Raw genomic sequence first — 21,383 nt, forward strand, 5'->3', positions numbered from 1 at the left:
TCCCAAGTAAGGGCAGACACTGAGGCAGAATGGGTGGAGGGAGGCCTGGAAGGGCAGGACTTGAAGGACTTTTCTCCCAACATCTCGCTGAATCCTCCCAATAGACCTCTGTCCTGGGTCGGGGGTCGGGGGGTGGGGGAAACACAGAAGTCATTCCCATTTTACAGATGAGAAGACTGAGGCATGGAGAAGTTAAGGAACTAAGGCAAAGGGACTGGGTTAGAAAATAGGGCAGCCAGGATCAGAACCCAGGTACTCAGATGCCAGAGCCCAAGCCTGCAGACTTGGGTTCTGCCCTTGGGGATCTTGGGCCGCTTACTGACCTTGGTGAACCTTGACTTCCTCACCTATAAGATAATAATGACACCTGTCTCATCAGTGACAGAGAGGTTTGGATAAGGGCATAGACACTGACCCTTTTGCGACCCCATGGACTGTAGCCCACCAGGCTCCTCTGTCCATGGAGCACTCAGTAAACAGTGGGTGCTCCCCATCTCTGCCAAGAGGTCCCTCCTGGAGAGGGACACAGACACAACCAGCTTGGCCCGGTAATATGCAGGCTTGTCTGAGTTACTTCTGCCACCAGGACCTGTATGAAGTCTGAGCCATCTCGGTTTGGTATTAGCTTTTGATGGGGATGCATTGATTCACAACTCGATGCAGGTTAAGGAATGTGTTAATAAATCATGGTTTCCCTGACAAGGGGATTGATTTTAGCGGTGTTTTCTAGAGTTGGGCAGAATTTCCATTCAGCCCGTTCATCAGTCATCTGTGGCCGACATGGCTCTGTGGTTCCTTAATTGAGTATTACGTATAGATTGTTTTTGAATTATGAACTGCTGTAAGGAGATGACAAGCATCTTCTTGAATTACCACCAGAGGAAGAATTCCTGGCCGAGACAGCCCCTGCATCAGGAGGAAGCCTTCCGTGGCATTAGCTTCGTATTTATTTCTCCATGGTATCAGGTCATAAAGATGCTATAAAGGCTATTTTTAAGCTGCCCTGATTCAAGTTCATTTCAAATCAATCAGAGGATTAGGAGGCAACCTCCATATAATTTAATATTCTCATTAATATCAGAAACTTGCCTCGAATCAATCAGGAAATCAGGGATGCACCCCGGTAACAATTTTGGTCTTAAAAACGGACTTCCTTAATGCCTTCAGTGTTACTTAGGCTTGGAGAGTGTAAACAGATTCTATTTGGGCACTTTTTACTTTTATCCTGCCTGAGTACATGTTTATGAAAATGCTGTGCATCTTTACATTGCCAGCTGTCACAGTGAAAATGGTGTCACAAATCCTTAGTCATAGTCAATTTCAATTTATTCTGTCTCAGTGGTAAGGGGGAAAAAATGGGCCTCATAAATAAAGAAAAGGGCAAGAGAAATAAAGGATGGTTGGTTTGAACATACAGAAGTGAAGTGAAAGTCACTCAGTCGCGTCCAACTCTGTGACACCATGGACTATCGAGTCCATGGAATTCTCCAGGCCAGAATACTGGAGTGGGTAGCCTTTCCCTTCTCCAGGGGATCTTCCCAACCCAGGGATCGAACCCAGGTCTCCCGCATTGCTGACAGATTTTTTACTAGCTGAGCCACAAGGGAAGCCCAAACATACAGAAAGTGAAAGTGAAGTCGCTCAGTCGTGTCTGACTTTGCGACGCCGTGGCCTGTAGCCCACCAAGCTCCTCCGTCCATAGGATTCTAAACATACAGAAAACAGGTATAAATAATCCCTCTTGTAGGTAAGCAATTTCTCAGCAGGCAGCTCAGATGTAGGCCTGGAGATGATGATCCCTGCGGGAAGCCAGTGGCCTGGGATGGCTGAGATAGCATCAGGGGAGATATCAGAATATAAGAATACCAGAGTGGGTTGCCATTCCCTTCTCCAGGGAATCTTTCCAACCAGGAATTGAACCTGGGTCTCCCACATTGTGGGCAGATTCTTTACCATCTGAAGAACCAGAGAAGCCCCAGCATGACATACTTCATATTAAATTATGATATTGAGTTGCCAATTTGAGATTCCAGTACAAGAGCTCTCAGAATTTCACTGATAGGTATCTTTTCAGATGCCCAAGCGTCCGCGACCCAAGTCTGCTAGGGACCGTGGAGAAAGGAAACGGCCTGCTCCTGGTTCTCGGGGTGGGGTAGGATGCTGTTTCTTCAGGCGATTCAAGGCAATGAACATTTGCAGAGCTCCCTCTTGAAGCCAGGTGTTGGTGGAGCCTAGGGGGGCACCCAGATCAACCGTTTCTAGCAATCAAGAGCTTAAAGTCTATAGCTGGGTAGCTCTGTAAAGTGCTTTCATAATAAAATGCAGAAAGTGAAAATAACACAGTTTAGCCGTTTTATTTACTGAGCATCTGCTCTGAGCTGAGCACTCCGCACGTGCATCATCTCAGTTAAGCTTCCTAAGGACCCCCTCGAGGAAGATAATGTCCCCTTTTAACAGATGACGGGATCAGGCACAGAGAGGTTAAGGGACTTGCCCAGGGTCGCACAGCTAGAATTTGTACCTGGATCAGACTGACTCAGAAGTAGCTGCTCTGTCTACCGCCCTGGAGGTACAAAGTGCCATGGATCATGGGTGGTGCTGGGACATAGTAAGTAGGCTTCCTGGAGGGGGTGGCTTTGACCTAAGCACATCCTCAACTTCTTCCAGTTCTTTGGTTGTGCCTGACCTGGGACTCGAAGGCTGGTCATGATGGTTGTTGCTGTTGTTCAGATGCTCAGTTGTGTCCGATGCTTTGCGACCCCATGGACTGCAGCACGCCAGGCTTCCCTGTCTTTCACCATCTCCCAGAACTTGCTCAACCTCATGTCCGCTGAGCCAGTGATGCTATGCAACCATCTCACCCTCTGTTGCCCCTTCTCCTCCTGCCCTCAATCTTTCCCAGCATCAAGTTCTTTTCCAATGAGTTGGCTCTTTGCATCAGGTGGCCAAAGTATTGGAGCTTCAGCTTTAGCATCAGTCTTTCCAGTGAACCTTCAGGGTTGACTTCCTTTAAGATTGACTAGCTTGCTATTTCCGTCTCTAGGGGATCTTCCTGACCCAGGGATAGAACCTGGGTCTCTTAAGTCTCCTGCATTGGCAGGTGTGTTCTTTACCACTGGCACCACCTGGGAAGCCCATAACGACCATAATACTAATAGCTAACATTTGTTGAAGATCTACTTACTATGGGCCAGGCATCAGAAACAAGCCTCATTACATGTATTAATTTACACTCTTCAACATTCTCAAAGTACATTATTGTATATGGGGGATGGGAGACCCCCCACCCCCTCCCCTCAAGGTGGGAACCCCTCTTGGGTGATTGCTGCTCTAGAGCTACTGCTGGATCAGGCTGAAGCCCGACTCAGATGAGCACGCATCCTTCTCGACTCTGTCACCTGCCCCGACCCACTGTTACTTCCCGTTCACTCATGTGTCGTCTCAGGCTCTGCCTCCAAGGAGACCCCGATCGACCTGGGTTGGACCCCCTGCCGCCTCTACTGCTCAATTTGTGAGGCTCAAGGGCTCACCAGCCACCTGACTTCTCCCACGGCTCTACCCATTTTATTATTTTTTTTTCTTTTTTCTTTTTTTAATTTTATTTTATTTTTAAACTTTACATAACTGTATTAGTTTTGCCAAATATCAAAATGAATCCGCCACAGGTATACATGTGTTCCCCATCCTGAACCCTCCTCCCTCCTCCCTCCCCATTCCATCCCTCTGGGTCGTCCCAGTGCACCAGCCCCAAGCATCCAGTATCGTGCATCGAACCTGGACTGGCAACTCGTTTCATACATGATATTTTACATGTTTCAATGCCATTCTCCCAAATCTTCCCACCCTCTCCCTCTCCCACAGAGTCCATAAGACTGTTCTATATAAAAACAGACTTTCTATCAGAACCTTAGCTTGCTCTGTTCAGTGGATTTAAATTTTCCATTGCACTATTCATCTTTGTTTTTCTGCTTTCAAAAGTAATGCATGCCTGAGGCAAGCAACTGAATAAACTATGGTAAACTCACAGCTGTAAAAAAAAGAAAAAGAAAAAAAAAACCTGAGGAAGATCTCCATGAACTGATATGGAATAACTGCAAAGAAAAATGTCATATGCAAAAAAGTATATATAGGAGCCTACGTTTAGTGTAAGAAAGGGAAAATAAAACACAGATGATGCATGCAATATACCTTCAAATAGATCAGAAAAATATACTTGCAATATCTATTGCAAATAATAAAACAATTAAGCAATTGAGGGTAAATGCCAGATAAAGCTGAGTAAAAGGTATATAGGAATTTCTTTTTTACTTGCAACTTTTCTGTAAGCTTGAAAATATTTCCAAATAAAAAGGTTTTCTTCAAAAAGCAATGCATGCTTGCTAAAGGTGAAATCAAATACTATAAAAATACAAGGCATTAAAAAAAAGCCTGGGGAGGGGGGCGGCGGCGGATCTCTCAAAGTCTCTCTTCCCATTTTAGGAGTTCTGTGTTATTCCGATAATTTAAATGTCTCTACTAATAAAATAGATCTCAGATATATGGCAACTGAAATAAGCACATACACAAATGCACGTAATTTCATAAAAATGAGATATGCTACCTATGGATTTGCAACTTGCTTTTATTCACTCAGCAATCTATCTCTTAATTGTTTCCCCTCAGGACATATAGCTCTATCTCAGAGCTGCCACATTATAAAATCCTGAAAACTGTATTTGCAGTGTGTAAAATCTAGGCTGTCAGATGATCGTTCTATGCTTTAAATCGGGATGTGGGGACATTCAGAGACTTCCGGCCCTCCAGGGACTGCTCAGGTACTTGGGGACACTCGGTGTGGCTTGAGAGTCTCAGGGGGCACCGGGGCAGCGACCCTGCAGGGAACAGGCATCTACCCACCCGGCCCCTACGGCCAGCTCTCCGGGGGTTTGTGTTGGCTGCAGGCTCATCAGCACAAGAGACTATCTCAGTTTAAAACTCTCCCAAGGGGATGATTTGGGAGAATGGCATTGAAACATGTATAATATCATATAAGAAACGAATTGCCAGTTCAGGTTCGATGCAGGATACAGGATGCTTGGGGCTGGTGCACTGGGATGACCAGAGGGATGGTACGAGGAGGGAGGCGGGAGGGGGGTTCAGAATGGGGAGCACGTGTACACCCGTGGTGGATTCATGTTGATGTATGGTGAAACCAATACAATATTGTAAAGTAATTAGCCTCCAATTAAAATAAATAAATTTAAATTTAAAAAATTAAAAATAAATAAATAAAATAAAAAAATAAAATGCTCCCAAGCCAGCTCAACCTGGTGCTCCGTGAAGATACCTAGATGGGTAGGATGGGGTGGGAGACGGGAGGGAGGTTCAAGAGGGAGGGGACATATGTAGATCTGTGGCTGACTCATGATGATGTGTGGCAGAAAACAGCATAATACTGTGAAGGAAACATCCTCCAATAGTTTTTTTTTTTTTTTAAAGAAAGAAAGCAAATGTTTTTAGAAATTATATTTAAAAAAAAAAAAAAAAAGCTCCCAAGTAGTCCTGCTTCTGTCTGAGTCAACCAGGGATGGGGATGAGGGGATTATCTCCTACGGGAGTTGAACCCCAATCTTCTGAAGGGCATGAGCCGCCACAGAAGGCTGGGGGAGGATGACTTCACTGCCAGGGGATCAGGTGCTGGGCCACCGCTGGAAACCTGGGTTCACGCCTCCCTTTCTTTTGTGAGTGCTATGGAACATGCAAACGTCTGGTCACTTCAGGCACTTGCTCAGATGTCTGGTTCACGTGCCGTGAAGCATCTGTTTTGTCTTGAGGATTCATAGCCTCCTCCTGGGATTCTTTTTGTTTAGCTTGGGTCAAATGTAATGGCTCAGTTATTGAAATAACCTTCACCCAAGGCCAAGGGTTTTCTTTTCTCTGTAGAGTACAAGCTGGCATTAGGTGAAGAGATTTCTTCTGTTTTAGATTCCACCCCCACCCCAGGTTCATCTCCTAAAAAAAAAAAAAAATTGCCACATAAATTACATTCTACTTCTCCTAAATAATTATCAATAAAAATGACATTCTTCCCTCCCCAAGCCTGCTCCAGTTGAAACTACAAGATGGTGGGAGGGCTGGGGGATGAAGCCACAATTCTCAGTGGCAGAGAACTGGCTCAGAGAACACGGAGGGGCTGTGTGTGTGTTTCCAGCCCAATCAGGATGGGAGTGGTTTTGCTGAAAAAGTTCCCAAGAAGAGGGGCTGGAGAGAGATTTGCTGGTCAGTTATCACGCCCACATGGGAGGTGAGGGGCCTCCACCTGTTCAGAGGGGAGGGCTGTATTTTTTTTTTTAACTTTTTTATTTTGTATTGGAGTATAAGCAATTAACAATGTTAATCCAGGCTGCCACATAATTTTGAGCAGAGTTCCCTGTGCTATACAGTAGGTCCTTGTTGGCTATTTTAAATATAGCTGTGTGTACATGTCCATTCCAAACTCCCTAACTATTCCTTCACCCCCATCCTTCTCCTTGCCCTGGAAACCATAAGTTCATTGGAGGAGGGTTGTATTTTATTAATGTTTTATTAACTTTCATATTTGGTTGCCAGAAAAGCAGTGGCAGCTTGGGGTAGGGACTCAGGGGATGCTGGCTTTAACCTCAGCCTGCCACTGCCGAGCTGTGTGAGTGTAACATGTGCATGCCCTGCTCTGAGCCTTGGCTTCCCCCCATTGGGAAGGTAGGACTAGTATCAACCACTCCCGGTTCAGATCCGTGCCCAGGGTCACACAGCAGGAAGCTGCACGTGATGTATTCAGGCCATGCTCAATAATTATACCTTCTTCTCATCTCCTCCAAGTATCCCAAGTTTTTTTTTTTTTCACTTGCACAAATTACATCTTTCTCACTATTCATAATTTCCTCTTTATTTTTAAAAGAAGACAGCAGGCCTGTGTGTGAGCTGGAACCGTGGGGGCACACAGTCAGGTTTCAATCCAGAATGGACAATTTTCTAGATTTCCATTACCGGTTTCTATGCCCTATCTTAAACACAGCTGTCAGGACAAGAGGCTCATTAAAAAGACTGTTTTGACTGATGGCATGTTCATATATCAGATTGGAAATCTGTCCAAAAATACTTGAGGGAGGTAGATGGAGGTGGCAGCAAGCCACGGGAGGGAGATGTTATGCAGAGTACTGGAGAAGAAATTTACTGGGATAGAAGTCAAAGCTATGGTTTTTCCAGTAGTCATGTATGGATGTGAGAGGTTGGACCATAAAGAAAGCTGAGCACTGAAGAATTGATGCTTTTGAACAGTGGTGTTGGAGAAGACTCTTGAGAGTCCCTTGGACTGCAAGGAGATCAAACCAGTCCATCCTAAAGGAAATCAGTCCTGAATATTCATTGGAAGGACTGATGCTGGAGTTGAAGCTCCAATACTTCGGCCACTTGATGCAAAGAACTGATTCATTGGAAAAGACCCTGACGCTGGGAAAGATTGAAGGAAAGAGAAGGGGATGACAGAGGATGAGATGGTTGGATGGCACCACCGACTCAATGGACATGAGTTTGTGCAAGCTCCAGGAACTGGTGATGGACAGGGAAGCCTGGCATGCTGCAGCTCATGCGGTGGCAAAAAGTCAGACACGTTGAGCAACTGAACTGAACTGAAAGGGCTCTAGGTTGGACCAGGTGGGCCCAGAAGGGGAATGCTGTGCCATCGCAATGTGGGGACCTTGGGAGAGTCAGTTTCCATTTTAATAACCAGGAAAGGAAAGAATCCAATCAGGCAGAGATGCCTTAAACAACATAGAATTTGCCTAAATCACATGCTATTCCATGAGCCCTTTAGATGGTTGCCTTCCCGGGGCTCTGCCCATGCCCTTCCCTGCTCGCTGGACAACCACAGCCTGTTGCAGCCTCTGCCACCCCGCCTGCTGACAACCCAAATCATTTTCTGGCCCAGACTCAGTTCTCCCACTGCTCAGAGGACCTCTGTTCCTCAAGTCCCTGCAGGTACTTCAAGCTCACTTCTTCCACCCCATGCCTGCTCCTCCTCATGGGCTTCGCTGGGCCAGCACACATCCACCTGCTTCAGGGCCGTGGGCTGTGCATCTCCTGCACGCCATGGGGCTTTCTGCCTGAACCTGCTCACAGTCCTTTCTGCTGTCCATCCTCAGGGCGGTTTTTACGGCTGCCTGCTCGACCCTCTTTTCTGACCCAAGTGTGTCAGGATAACATTCAGCTGTCAGCGGCTTAAACAAGCAAAGAATGTGCTTGTATTTACCTCTATCTGTCCAAGGAGGGCAGTCAGGATGGGTGCAGCTGCTCAACAATTTTCACCAAGAATCCAGGCTCCTTCTGTCCTACTCCCACCTCAGCTTGTGGCTTTGTCGTCTAGATTGCAAGATGGCTGCAGGGCTTCCAGACATTACGTCCAAGTTCCAGGCAGGAAGAAGAGGGAAGGGCCAATGAAAAGCTTTCCAGGAAGTGCCATTTGCTGAATTTCAGGACTGGGACATGTGGCTACACTAGGTGTAAGGGGGACTGGAAAGGAGTGTTCTCAGCCTGTCATATGGGGCCCAGAACAAAATTAGGGAAAGAAGGAAGGGAAAAAGCATCCAGGACAGACAGGGCAAGGTTGTCTTTCTTAAATGTAAAACCGGACTGTGCCACTTCTCCAGGTAAAGTCTTCCCGTGCTTCTCCTTCACTCTGGGGCTGGATCTGCCTCTTGTTTCATGTCTCCACACCTGAGCCCTCCTCTGGTCACCGAGGAGCTTCAGTGCTGGCCCGGTCCCTGCCAGCTGTGCTGTGGCTCCAGCCTCAGCGTGTGCTCTCCCAGCCTCTTGAGTGCCCTCTTCCTGCCCACAGGCACCTGATGACCTCTCACTCATCCTTCAGGACCCTGCCTCTCCTCTCCTGGCGTAAAACTTCCTCCTGGATGGAGCAGTCTCTCCTCCCTCCCCTTCCTGGCAGGGTCCTCTGCTTTTGTCCTGTGGTTTCTTGCTCCCCCCTGGTGGCCCCTGCTGGCCTGTGAGGACTGAAGCCAAGTCTAAGTAACGTCCATCCCTGAAACGAAGATGACAGGGCTGCTGTTCTATCAATGACTGTTGGAGGATGGATGGATGGAGAGTTAAGATAGTGAGTGGACACATGGAAATTTGTGGCAGTTCACAAGCTGCGTTTTAGGAGGTGTCCTGGAGGAGACAGACCTCCCCTTTGCCAATATTATCGAAGGAAAAGTTGAGCGCCAGCACTTTCTGCTATTACAAAGGAGTTGCCAGGCTGCTTACAAAAGGAGGCCTGATGCTACTAAATGAGGGTGGAGGGCAGAGACGGTGGAGTAAGTACTGATCCTGGGTCTTAGACGCCACTTGAGCTCCTTTACTGTCCTGAACATTCGTTTCCTCAGTGTAAAGGAGGGGATGATAACAGGCCCCTCATGGAATTGTTGTGAGCTTCAGAGATGATGTGTCTGACCCCCCAGTGCAGGCTCACTACACAACCTAGGGACACAGCACTTTTCAGGCCTGGGTGGTTTTTTAAAAAAATGTATTTTTGTTTATTTGGCTGCACCAGGTTTTAGTTGCAGCATGTGGGATCTAGTTCCCTGACCAGGGGTCGAACCCGGGCCCTCCACCCTGTGAGTGAGGTGTCTTGGTCATGGAACTACCAGGGAGGTTCCTCAGTCCTGTTTTTGAAAGAAAGCATGAATGTGGTTCCTCCTTCCTTGCCGTGGGAGACAGTGCTGGTTGCCTCCCGATATCCATGCCCTTCCTTTTTCCCTTTGCTACAAGCATCCTGGTTTTGCCATGGCAGGTCATGGGCTGCATCCCCAGAGCCAGGAAGGAGGCAGTTCTCTTCCCAGGCCCCCCCCCCTGCTCCGGGGGGGCTGGGAAAGGGCCTGGGGTCCAAGTCTGTGGGAGGATATCTGCTGGGGGTCCTTCCCGGGAAAGGCGGTGTTTCTTTTTTTTTTACAAGCCCCCTTTCCTGTCTCCTGGGACTTGCCAAGTCTGAATCTAATGCTCAGAACTCAGCAACCATCTGAGAAGGTACAAACCAGGGAAAGGGCCAACTGCAGGGAGTCGGTCGGTGGCGCGGAGGCGGCAGAATCACAGCAAGATCCTGTCCCCAAGTTAGACTTGTCTGAAAGCCTGAACCACACAAGATCATAAACTTCCTTATTCTCTGAGCTGGGCAAGCTGGGGTTTCTGAGTCAAAAGGAATAAATACGATCCTATCCTTTTTAGACCTGTAACTCTAAAGTCTCTCGGGATGACCAGTAATCTGCTTTTAGACACGATGTAAGTTGGATTTTGGAAGCTCCCTGAAGATAATACAAGAGGTCCCAGGACTTTCCTTGGTAGGGTGGGGCTCAGTAGGATCCCAACAGAGGGCTGTTTTGTCAGAAATATTCTGACATCCTTTCCACAGCATGTGAAATTGCTTTCTCAAGAATCAAACATTCAATAAGACCAAGATGTGGACCCAGGGCAATGCCTGACACAGAGGAGGGGCTGGGGCTCTGGGTAACCTTAGGTCTTGGTGGCTCGGATGGTAAAGAATCTGCCTGCAATGCAGGAGACCTGGGTTCAATCCTTGGGTGGGGAAGATCCCTTGGAGAAGGGAATGGCAACCCACTCCGGTATTCTTGCCTGGAGAATCGCATGGACAGAGGAGCCTGGCGGGCTACAGTCCATGGGGTCGCAAAGAATCAGACACCACGGAGCAACTAACACTTTTCACTTACAAACGACAACTTGGAGGCAATCTGGAAGTGAGAAGTTGATAACACCCATCAGAGACAGAGCGTGCTATTAAAAGACCCAAAACACGATCAACAGAAAACAAAGAAAGAAAATCTCCTCCCTTAGATTTTAGTCTCTCACTTGTGGGTAGACAAGAGGAAATGCAGAAAATGCTAAGTGGCATAATCTTTTGAGATAATTGATGGTTCTGTAACTATTATTCTTAAGTACAAGTGTCAGTGGAGAGGGATCTTAAGTACCCATACCAGGGGTTAGGAAACCACAGCTAATTGTCTATCAGCTCGTAAGAGCTGTGAAAGAAGAACACCTCTTACATTTTTAAGTAGCTTACGTTTTGGTTTATATAAGCACCTATGTATTCTTTCCAATTTTACCTCTGGGCCCACAAGGCATAAGAGATTTACTATCTGGGCCTCTACAGAAATACTCTGCCAAACCCTGACCTTGACTTCATTACAGGGATTCTTTTTATTACTCTTTTTTCATTTTTTTGAGAAACTCAGAAGATTCAGATGAGCCAAAAAACCCCCCAAAAACTAATAATAACATTTATATTCTCACCACCCACAGATAATAAATATTTCCATCTTGTAAGATCTCCTTTTCACAGCTTTGAAGAAAGAAAAATTAGAATGATATAATTTCTATAAAATTATAGCCCATGTATCTTTTGACCAGCCCCTGCTGTTCCCAGGCACCTGGCTTCACCTCTAGTGAGTGGGCACCTTTAGCCAGAGGGTCAGTGACCGCAACAAGATTGAGAACAGCTGTTCCATAATCTTCATTAGAAGACAGGAAGTGGGGACACTGATCACCATGCTTCTGGGTATTGATGGATCAACTGCACAGAAACGTTTCTTTTCCTCGAAAGCAGCCTGTGCCATGATATGTGGGCTCAGCAAACCCCACTCTACTAAATTAATTGAATGGGTGCCCCCAAAGCAAACATTTCATGGAGTGATTTCATGAAGGCACATCCTCAAAGTAAAGGTTGTTATGAATGAAAGTAAAGGAAGGAAGGGGGATGGACAATGGAGGAAGAAGGAAAAAGAAAAGAGGAAAGAAGGAGGGATGGGATGCCCTGGGTGTGGAAGCCATCCATGGCAACAGGTAGGATGCAGCTCACATACTCTAAAGGGAAACCATCCCCCTATCAAATGGGTAGCAAGAAAGTATTTAAATATCTTCAAATGTGATTTATGGAGTTTAGTGCAAGTTGCTCACTCATGTCTGACTCTTTGTGACCGATGGATTATACAGTCCATGGAATTCTCCAGGCCAGAAAACTGGAGTGGGTAGCCTTTCCCTTCTCCAGGGGATCTTCCAACCCAGGGACTGAACCCAAGTCTCCCACACTGCAGGCAGATTTTTTACCGTCTGAGCCACCAGGGAAGACCAAGGATACTGGAGTGGATCCCTTCTCCACTGGATCTTCCTGACCCAAGAATTGAACTGGGGTCTCTTGAATTGCAGGTGGATTCATTACCAGCTGAGCTCCCAGGGAAGCCCTGATTTATGGAGAGGGGGGTTTAAATATTAAAAACAAATCTCTAACATCAGGAAGTCCTCACTCTAAGGCTTCCACATAGACTGCAATTCTCTGGTTCCCTCCCAACCTTGCCCCCAGGATTGAGCTTTGTGAGGTTAAGACCAACGCTTACTCATCTTTGTTCCTCTAGTTTCCAAATGCAGAGAACATGCACAGAGTGTTCAAGATGCAAAGGTGACTGTGACCATATGCACAGTGCCAGACTGCAGTGTCCAGAGCTCCAGAACTCTTCCAATTAAAGTGTCGAACCTCCTCAGCAAAACTGACTCCAGGTCATGCCTGGCCTTACCAAGGCCAATTTCAGGTGCTTGTTTCATAAACAAAAGCAAAAAGAAAAGGAGAAAAGAAAAGATATACCCATTTGAATTCAGAGTTCCAAAGAACAGCAAGGAGAGATAAGAAAGCCTTCTTCAGTGATCAGTGCAAAGAAATAGAGGAAAACAACAGAATGGGAAAGACTAGAGATCTCTTCAAGAAAATTAGAGATACCAAGGGAACATTTCATGCAAAGATGGGCTCGATAACAGAAATGGTATGGACCTAACAGAAACAGATGATATTAAGAAGAGGTGGCAAGAATACACAGAAGAACTGTACAAAAAAGATCTTCATGACCCAGATAATCACAATGGTGTGATCACTCATCTAGAGCCAGACATCCTGGAATGTGAAGTCAAGTGGACCTTAGGAAGCATCACTATGAACAAAGCTAGTGGAGGTGATAGAATTCCAGTGGAGCTATTTCAAATCCTGAAAGATGATGCTGTGAAAGCGCTGCACTCAATATGCCAACAAATTTGGAAAACTCAGCAGTGGCCACAGGACTGGAAAAGGTCAGTTTTCATTCCAATCCCAAAGAAAGGCAATGTCAAAGAATGCTCAAACTACTGCACAATTGCACTCATCTCACATGCTAGCAAAAGGATGTTCAAAATTCTCTGAGCCAGGCTTCAACAATACATGAACTGTGAACTTCCTGATGTTCAAGCTGGTTTTAGAAAATGCAGAGGAACCAGAGATCAAATTGCCAATGTCCACTGGATCACTGAAAAAGCAAGAGAGTTCCAGAAAAACATCTATTTCTGCTTTATTGACTATGCCAAAGCCTTTGACTGTGTGGATCACAATAAACTGGAAAATTCTGAAAGAGATGGGAATACCAGACCACCTGACCTGCCTCTTGAGAAATCTGCATGCAGGTCAGGAAGCAACAGTTAGAACTGGACATGGAACAGATTGGTTCCAAATAGGAAAAGGAGTATATCAAGGCTGTATATTGTCACCCTGCTTATTTAACTTATATGCAGATTACATCATGAGAAACGCTGGGCTGGAGGAAGCACAAGCTGGAATCAAGACTGCTGGGAGAAATATCAATAATCTCAGACATGTAGATGACACCACCCTTATTTCAGAAAGTGAAGAAGAACTAAAGAGCCTCTTGATGAAAATGAAAGAGGAGAGTGAAAAAGTTGGCTTAAAGCTCAACATTCAGAAAACTAAGATCATGGCGTCTGGTCCCATCACTTCATGGGAAATAGATAGGGAAACAGTGGAAACAGTGTCAGACTTTATTTTTTGGGGCTCCAAAATCACTGCAGATGGTGACTGCAGCCATGAAATTAAAAGATGCTAACTCCTTGGCAGAAAACTTACGACCACCCTAGATAGCATATTAAAAAGCAGACACATTCTTTTGCCAACAAAGGTCTGTCTAGTCAAGGCTATGGTTTTTCCAGTGTTCATGTATGGATGTGAGAGTTGGACTATAAAGAAACCTGAGCGCCAAAGAACTGATGCTTTTGAACTGTGGTGTTGGAGAAGACTCTTGAGAGTCCCTTGGACTGCAAGGAGATCCAACCAGTCCTGAACATTCATTGGAAGGACTGATGTTGAAGCTGAAACGCCAATACTTTGGCCACCTGCTGCAAAGAACTGATTCATTGGAAAAGACCCTGATGCTGAGAAAGATTGAAGGCGGGAGAAGGGGACGACAGAAGATGAGATGGTTGGATGGCATCACCAACTCAACAGACATGTGTTTCAGTAAACTCCAGGAGTGGTGATAGACAGGGAGGCCTGGCGTGCTGCAGTCCATGGGGTTGCAGAGAGTCGGACACAACTGAGCGACTCAACTGAACTGAACTAAAGCATTTTTAAGATTTGGGCTTGTTTGAGAAGAAAGAACTTCATGACAGTAGTATTTATCACAGAGAAAAACTGAAAACAACCTCAGGGTCCAATAATGGACCCTGGTCCAATAATGGCAAAAGAGTTCAATGAACATGGTATGTCTACAGGGTATAAGAACATCTGTGACTTGGAGAATATTTTTAATGATGTGAGATAATGCTTTGTATGACAATCTTATGCTTCTAAAATGCTCTTATGATCTCAGATGTATAAAGAGAACTTACTAGCAAGAAAACATTAATTAATGAGTTACTTATAAACCAAGCCCCTAGCGACTTCTCCTCCCTACCTGACTTGCTCAACCAGGGAGAGGCACTTTTGTGTTAAATCACAAATCATACCAATGATGAAGGATTTTATATAAAGCTGATGAAAAGTGACACCAGGGAACTGTCCAAATCATGAGGAAGTCATCAAAAACAAGGCTCTCGCAGAACTCACACCCATGGGCACACACACACAAGTACCACAGAGGGGCAATAATTGGATTAGTGATAGATTCAGAAAAAGACCCTTGGGAAAATTGATGACACCTGCAAATATTTTTTTCTCTTATAAAAATGACCCTCAATTATGTTGTTGCCAATGTCAAACACAAGATGCTGACAAAGGATTATTTTATACAATTTAGACCAAGGAAACCAAATGACACTTGATTCATTCTTTGTTCATCCTAAGGGTTGGTGTATATTTGCAGTAACAACCAACATTTTATCAAACACAAGTTGAAACAAGTTGATGGCCATAATTTGCCTCTTTTCTCGACAGTATCTCAAACCAGCCTTTATTTTCATTTGCTCACTATTTCTATGACCTACAGTTGTCATTTTGAAAGTGAGTTTTATCTGCTGCCCTAATCCTCAGATGAGCTCCCCTGGTGGCTCAGTGGTAAAGAATTTACCTGCCAATGCAGGAGACCTGGGTTCAATCCCTGGGTGAGGAAGATCCCCTGGAGAAGGAAATGGCAACCCACTCCAGTATTCTTGCCTGGAAAATCCCATGGACAGAGGAGCTCTGCAGGCTATAGTCCATGGGGTTGCAAAGAGTTACACACAACTTAGTGACTAAACAACAACGACAATCCTTAGATGGGAGCCCACCTGGACTTGTACCCCAGGGGAGTTGGTCAGAGTCTGCAGGAAAGTAGAGACCCCCTTCCTGTTTCAAGCAGCATCTTTGTCAGCAGAAGGAACAGTCCACCTACTCAAGATGAAAGGATGAGCTGAGGGGCTTACTCTGGAAAAAGACTGCTGTTCACTGAAGCCAGAGGGGAATGCCACACCCTGTAGGAGTTCCTGGACCCCCAGCCAGCAGGACCCCTTCAGATGCTGTGATTCTAAGCCTCCATAACTGGCTGGACCAGCTCCTTCCCTGGGGCAGCCCCTGAAGAAGCACAGGTGCAGAGTGGAGGTGGTAGGTGAGCGGGTGGGAACTGCCCCAACACAAGCTGGCCCGGCTCCTCTCATCTTGTCCAATGTGCATTCTACTCATTATCCAGAAAGCATAATTAGGAGGCCAGGGGTCAGAGCCGGAGCCCTGGGACTGGAGCTGACCTGTGTGAAGCTGGGCATGTGGATGTGTCTCTCTGTGCCTCAGTTTCCTCATCTATGAAATCAGAGCAATAGAAACTGTGGGAATTCGCCGGTGGCAGGTGGGTAAGAATCCGCCTACCAATGCAGGGGACATGGGTTCGATCCCTGGTCCGGGAAGATTCCACATGCCTCGGGGCAACTAAGCTGGTGCACCACAACTCCTGAACCCTGCCCACCTAGAGCTTCTGCTCCACAGCAAGAGAAGCCACCGCAAGGAGAAGCCTGCACACAACACCTGCCACAACTAGAGAAACACCTGCGGCAACTAGAGAACGCAGTGAAGACCCAGTGCAATCAAAAATAAATCAATAAATGAGTAAATACATGAAAAAAAAAAAACCCTGTAGTACAGAATTTAGTAAGTAGAAATTATTATGATGTTAATATAATATTGTGCTTTAAATGGCTTATGAAGTGAAACTGATGTTGAGGACGCTGGTTACCCTGGGGTCTTTAGCCTCGCTTGTGGGGGTTGACGTGGGGACATGGGAGCCCCGTGTGCTGGGCACAGGAAACGTAGAAAGAACACAGAAAGACTCGGGTTCCAAGTCCGGCAACCCTCCAGCCACCCAGCTGTGGGTCAGAGCTGTGAACTTGTGTGAGGGAGAAAACAGGATCCTTACACATTACTTTCTCTGATGTTAAGTCACCCACAATATTTTTATCACAGTGACAATGATGACAGTGAGATGGCTAATCCTAACTGCACATTATCACTGAATACTTACCAGCAACCAGACACTGTGTCGAGGTGTTGGATTTACCTTATCTGATCCCCATAAAAACCCAGAGATAATCTATTCCTCTTCCCAGTTCTGTGGCCTGAGCATGTGATTCAGCCTCTGGGACTTGGCTCGTGAGTAAAATGTTGAGAAAGCCAACACCTTGAGGGGTGCTGTGTAGGCTGCAGGGACAATGAACACAGCCACCAGCAATAACACGAGCCATAAAAAAAAACTGAGTATTAGCCATGGCTCGCAAGAAGCTTGTGCATCTTCTGCCTTTTTCAGGGGAAAAACTGCTCTACTGGGTGCATTCAGTGGCATCATCCAGTAGGCTACTCACTCCAGTATTCCTGGGCTTCCCCTGTGGCTCAGCTGGTAAGGAATCCACCTGCAATGTGGGAGACCTGGGTTAGATCCCTGGGTGGGGAAGATCCCCTGGAGAAGGCAAAGGCTACCTACTCCAGTATTCTGGCCTGGAGAATTCCATGGACTGTTTAGTCCACTGGATCGTAACGAGTCGGACACGACTGACTGACTTTCCCTTTCAGTGCCATCATGGAGGGAGCAACGTTCTGATGTAAGGTTACAGCTCCCAAGGGAGACAGACCACCACAGGCCCCACCCGGCAGGAGGCTGGAGCAGCATTAGTCTGGCCAGAACTCGCTCGCTTTCCCACCCAGCAAGGCCCTGCAAGGACTCCTCACCTGCACTTCCCCCAGGGTGCCGGGGAGTGCCTTGCGAAAAGGAGACACTTAGAGAGAAGCTCTCTTCCTTCCTCCTGCGTGTCTGGAATCTAAATCTGAAACGGACCCAGGCTCCTCACTGCTGCGTGCTTGGGTTCTCACCTGGTCTGCAGACACAGTCACAGGACCCTGGGCTGTGACAACAGGGCCGAGGAGGCTTTTCCCAACTGGGTCCTGGTCTTTACTTCTATTTAAATCATCAACAGGCAAACACTTCTGTTAAGTAAAATTATAAACCTTAACTAAAGCAATTTCCAACTTAAAAAATATACATATAAATACGTATTTATTTGGCTATACCAGGTCTTAGCTGTGGCATGCAGGATTCTCCATCTTTCTTGTGTCTCATGGGTTCTTTAGTTGCGGCATGTGGGACCTAGTTCCTGACTAGGGATGGAACCCAGGCCCCCTGCATTGGAAGCATGGAGTCTTAGCTACTGGACCATGAGGGAAATCCCCTCCAGCTTATTTTATGTAGAAATATTCTAAATTTTCACCATATACTGTTAGTCATGGGGCTTCTCAGGTGGCGCTAGCGGTAAAAACCCTGCCTGCTAACGCAGGACACATAAGAGATATGGGTTCGATCCCTGGGTCGGGAAGATCCCCTGAAGGAAGGAGGGCATGGCTACCCACTCCAGTATTCTTGCCTGGAGAATCCCATGGACAGAGGAGCCCAGTGGGCTCCAGTCCATAGGGTCGCATAGAGTCAGACACGACTGAAGCGACTTATCACACATGCAGTGTTAGCCTCAGTGGGGGCAAGTGCCTTTTAAATGAAACCAAGTCCAGTAAAAAGAAAATTACTTAAACTAGTATAGGAAGTAAGAGTGTTGAGCTAAGTGAGGGACATTTCAATTTTACACAGGAATCCCACTGCTCATTTGAAAATGACACTAATTGCTATTTTAAAACATGCTGCTAAGTCGCTTCAGTCATGTCCGACTCTGTGCAACCCCATAGACGGCAGCCCACCAGGCTCCTGTCCCTGGGATTCTCCAGGCAAGAACACTGGAGGGGGTTGCCATTTCCTTCTCCAATGCATGAAAGTGAAAGTCAAGTCGCTCAGTCGTGTCCGACTCTTAGTGACCCCATGGACTGCAGGCCACCAGGCTCCTCCGTCCGTGGGATTTTCCAGGCAAGAGTACTGGAGTGGGGTGCCATTGCCTTCTCCAATTTTAAAAGATGACTCCCCCCAAAAAACCAGCTATAATATTTTGACTTCATAAGCTTAAACAGACACAGCTGTTTCCCCTGTCCCTGTGGCTCCTTTTGGAAATATCACAGTGGGGTTTTCCAACAAGATTTTGAATTTTCAGTTTGAAGGTGACCTACAGTGCTCTGTTTTGGGTGCCCAGCATTCCTGTCCTGGGTGCCCAGCACAGGGCCCAAGCTATTTGCTGAGTGGACAGATGCTGACTTAACTTTGGGAATCAGCAGCACACACTTACGCATGCCAGATTCGCAATTTATAAATATTTACCATCAGGATTTGATTTTAACTTTAATTAGCCCAACTGTTAAGGATACCTCCGAAGTGAGAACTGTAATCCATTACTTCGCACCAGATGTAGATTCCGCAGTTGGTCTTTTATCTCAGTTTATAGTGAGGGAGACACAGACATCAAATGACTAAAGCATGAGGTTTTATGGTGAACTGATGGAAACATAAAGCAGACCAACCTGGAAGATGAATTCAAGACCAAATGTAAATTAAAGAGGCTGAAAAGTCCTCAAGCTGATATGCCCCCCGAAAATGAATTCTACAGATGCTCAAAAAAAGGACTGCTTGTTGAGTTCTTACTCGAAAGTCAGTTAAAAAAAGAACCATTAAGATAGCTTGTTTCTGTTTTAGGGCATTAAAAACAGAAAGCACTGTTTGATGATGGCCGTTGCCTGTGGATCCATTTCCTGGATTCAGAAAAATCTGACTATAAGATTGCACCTTCTAAGTTGGTGTGTTTACCAGCGCATTAACTGGTGGAGGTGTGTGTTTAAAAAAAATAAATGCAGAGTCAAATCCTCTCACTAAATTCCATAGCAATTTACCATCTAGTTCAGTGCCTCCCAACCTCTTAAACCAATATGCACTTACTACAAAGCTGCAAAGTGTGTATTCCTCGTTCACTCTGAAAACTTGAGATAGTCTATCTTTCTGCACAGCCCAGAAGCCAAGAGGTTTCTTGTCTAGTTTCACTTCCTTAGTTTGTATTCTGAAGAGAGCTGCTAATTCCTCTTCGTTTTCCAATATGTGAAGTTATTCTGGGCAACTGCAGGCAAGTCCGCACACTTGACGTGCCTCTCCTTGCTTTGTACACCCTCACCAACATCCTCCCAAGAAGAAGCTGCCTGCTCCTGCCAGCCCTGGGGGGATGAGGGTGGGGAGGAAAGCTCTAACAAAAGGAGGAAGCCAGACCCCGGGTACAGCTATTGCCTGCTGTGGGCGCGCACTCTGGTCTGGGTCAGATAAGGACATACCACCCTTCGTCAAGCAGAGGCCGCGTCCTAGGCATGGTGCTGTGTGCTCTTACACGCGCCTCCCTTTACCTGATTCTCACACCAACCTTGTGTGAGAGACACCTGTGAGGCTGGGATGAGTAGCCCTATTTAACACAGGAGTAAACTAAGGCACGGAGAAGGCGATGGCACCCCACTCCAGTACTCTTGCCTGGAAAATCCCGTGGACGGAGGAGCCTGATGGGCTGCAGTCCATAGGGTCCTGAAGAGTCGGACACGACTAGGTGACTTCACTTTCACTTTTCACTTTCATGCACTGGAGAAAGAAATGGCAACCCACTCCAGCATTCTTGCCTGGAGAATCCCAGGGATGGGGGAGTCTGGTGGGCTGCCGTCTGTGGGGTCGCACAGAGTCGGACACAACTGAAGTGATTTAGCAGCAGCAGCAGCAGCAAACTAAGGCAGAAAGATGTTCAGCAGATTACGGGAAGCCATTTTGCTGGGGAATGGGCTTTCTTGGTGGCTCAGTGGTAAAGAATCCATCTGTCTGTGCGGGAGACCTGGGTTCAAACCTGGGTCGGGAAGATCCCCTGGAGAAGGAAATGGCAACCCATTCTAGTATCCTCGCCTGGGAAATCCCATGGGCAGAGGAGCCTGGTGGGCTACAGTCCATGGGGTCGCAAAGAGTCAGACAAGACTTAGCGGCTAAACAACAACAACAACTCGGCTGGGGGGTGGCACCAAAGGACTTGAGTGCAGGTCTGTCTGAAGCCACAGCCTGCCCGCTGACCTGTGAGGTTATAGGGCCTCGGGCACCCCACCCTTGAGAACCCGTCACCCCTTGTACCACCATCACAAATTCGGCCTTACCTGCCTATTACCCATGCTACTGGGCATGTTATTTTTCTTTCACTTGATGAGCTAGTTACAGTTGTTTCCTAACACATGTTACAGAAGCATGTAAGTGGCCCGGGAACCCTCCCCCACGCCCCCACACCCTGGGCCTCCAGCAGGATGAGCCGCGCCCAGGCAGGCCCTCCACTGAGGAGCCTGGGCCCCTTCTGGGCAGGCTCTTCAGTGACCTGGCAGTTGTGACCTGAAGCAGACTGGAATTAGACGTGTGCATGTTGCAGACAAGGTCCCGGGGAGAGAAAGGGTCTCACACTGTACTGGGAACACTTCTCTAAGCCAAGGATGGGAAATCTATGGCCTTCAGGCCCACCTCCTGTTTGTGTAAATAAAGTTTTACTGGAATCCAGTCACACTCACTTGCTGATGTACCACTGGTGGCTATTTGCATGTTACAGAGGCCAAGTTGAGTAGTTGTTACAGAGACTGCAGGGCTTCCCTGGTGGTTCAGATGGTAAAGAATCTG

At 46.7% G+C, this 21,383-nt stretch overlaps 1 protein-coding gene and 1 long non-coding RNA gene across 8 annotated transcripts in view; both read right to left on the bottom strand.

Annotated features, from left to right (window-relative positions):
- CPPED1 (calcineurin like phosphoesterase domain containing 1) overlaps positions 1 to 21,383 on the bottom strand; it is a 139,024-nt gene that overhangs the window by 9,087 nt on the left and 108,554 nt on the right. The window lies entirely within an intron of this gene.
- On the bottom strand, positions 5,639 to 8,310 carry LOC129637217 (uncharacterized). Its single transcript, XR_008707382.1, has 2 exons — positions 8,267 to 8,310; positions 5,639 to 5,991 (listed from the first exon to the last, which is right to left on the bottom strand). It is a non-coding gene; the product is annotated as an uncharacterized LOC129637217 (long non-coding RNA).

Source organism: Bubalus kerabau, chromosome 23 (assembly GCF_029407905.1).
Source record: "Bubalus kerabau isolate K-KA32 ecotype Philippines breed swamp buffalo chromosome 23, PCC_UOA_SB_1v2, whole genome shotgun sequence".
NCBI classification, from domain to species: domain Eukaryota; kingdom Metazoa; phylum Chordata; class Mammalia; order Artiodactyla; family Bovidae; genus Bubalus; species Bubalus kerabau.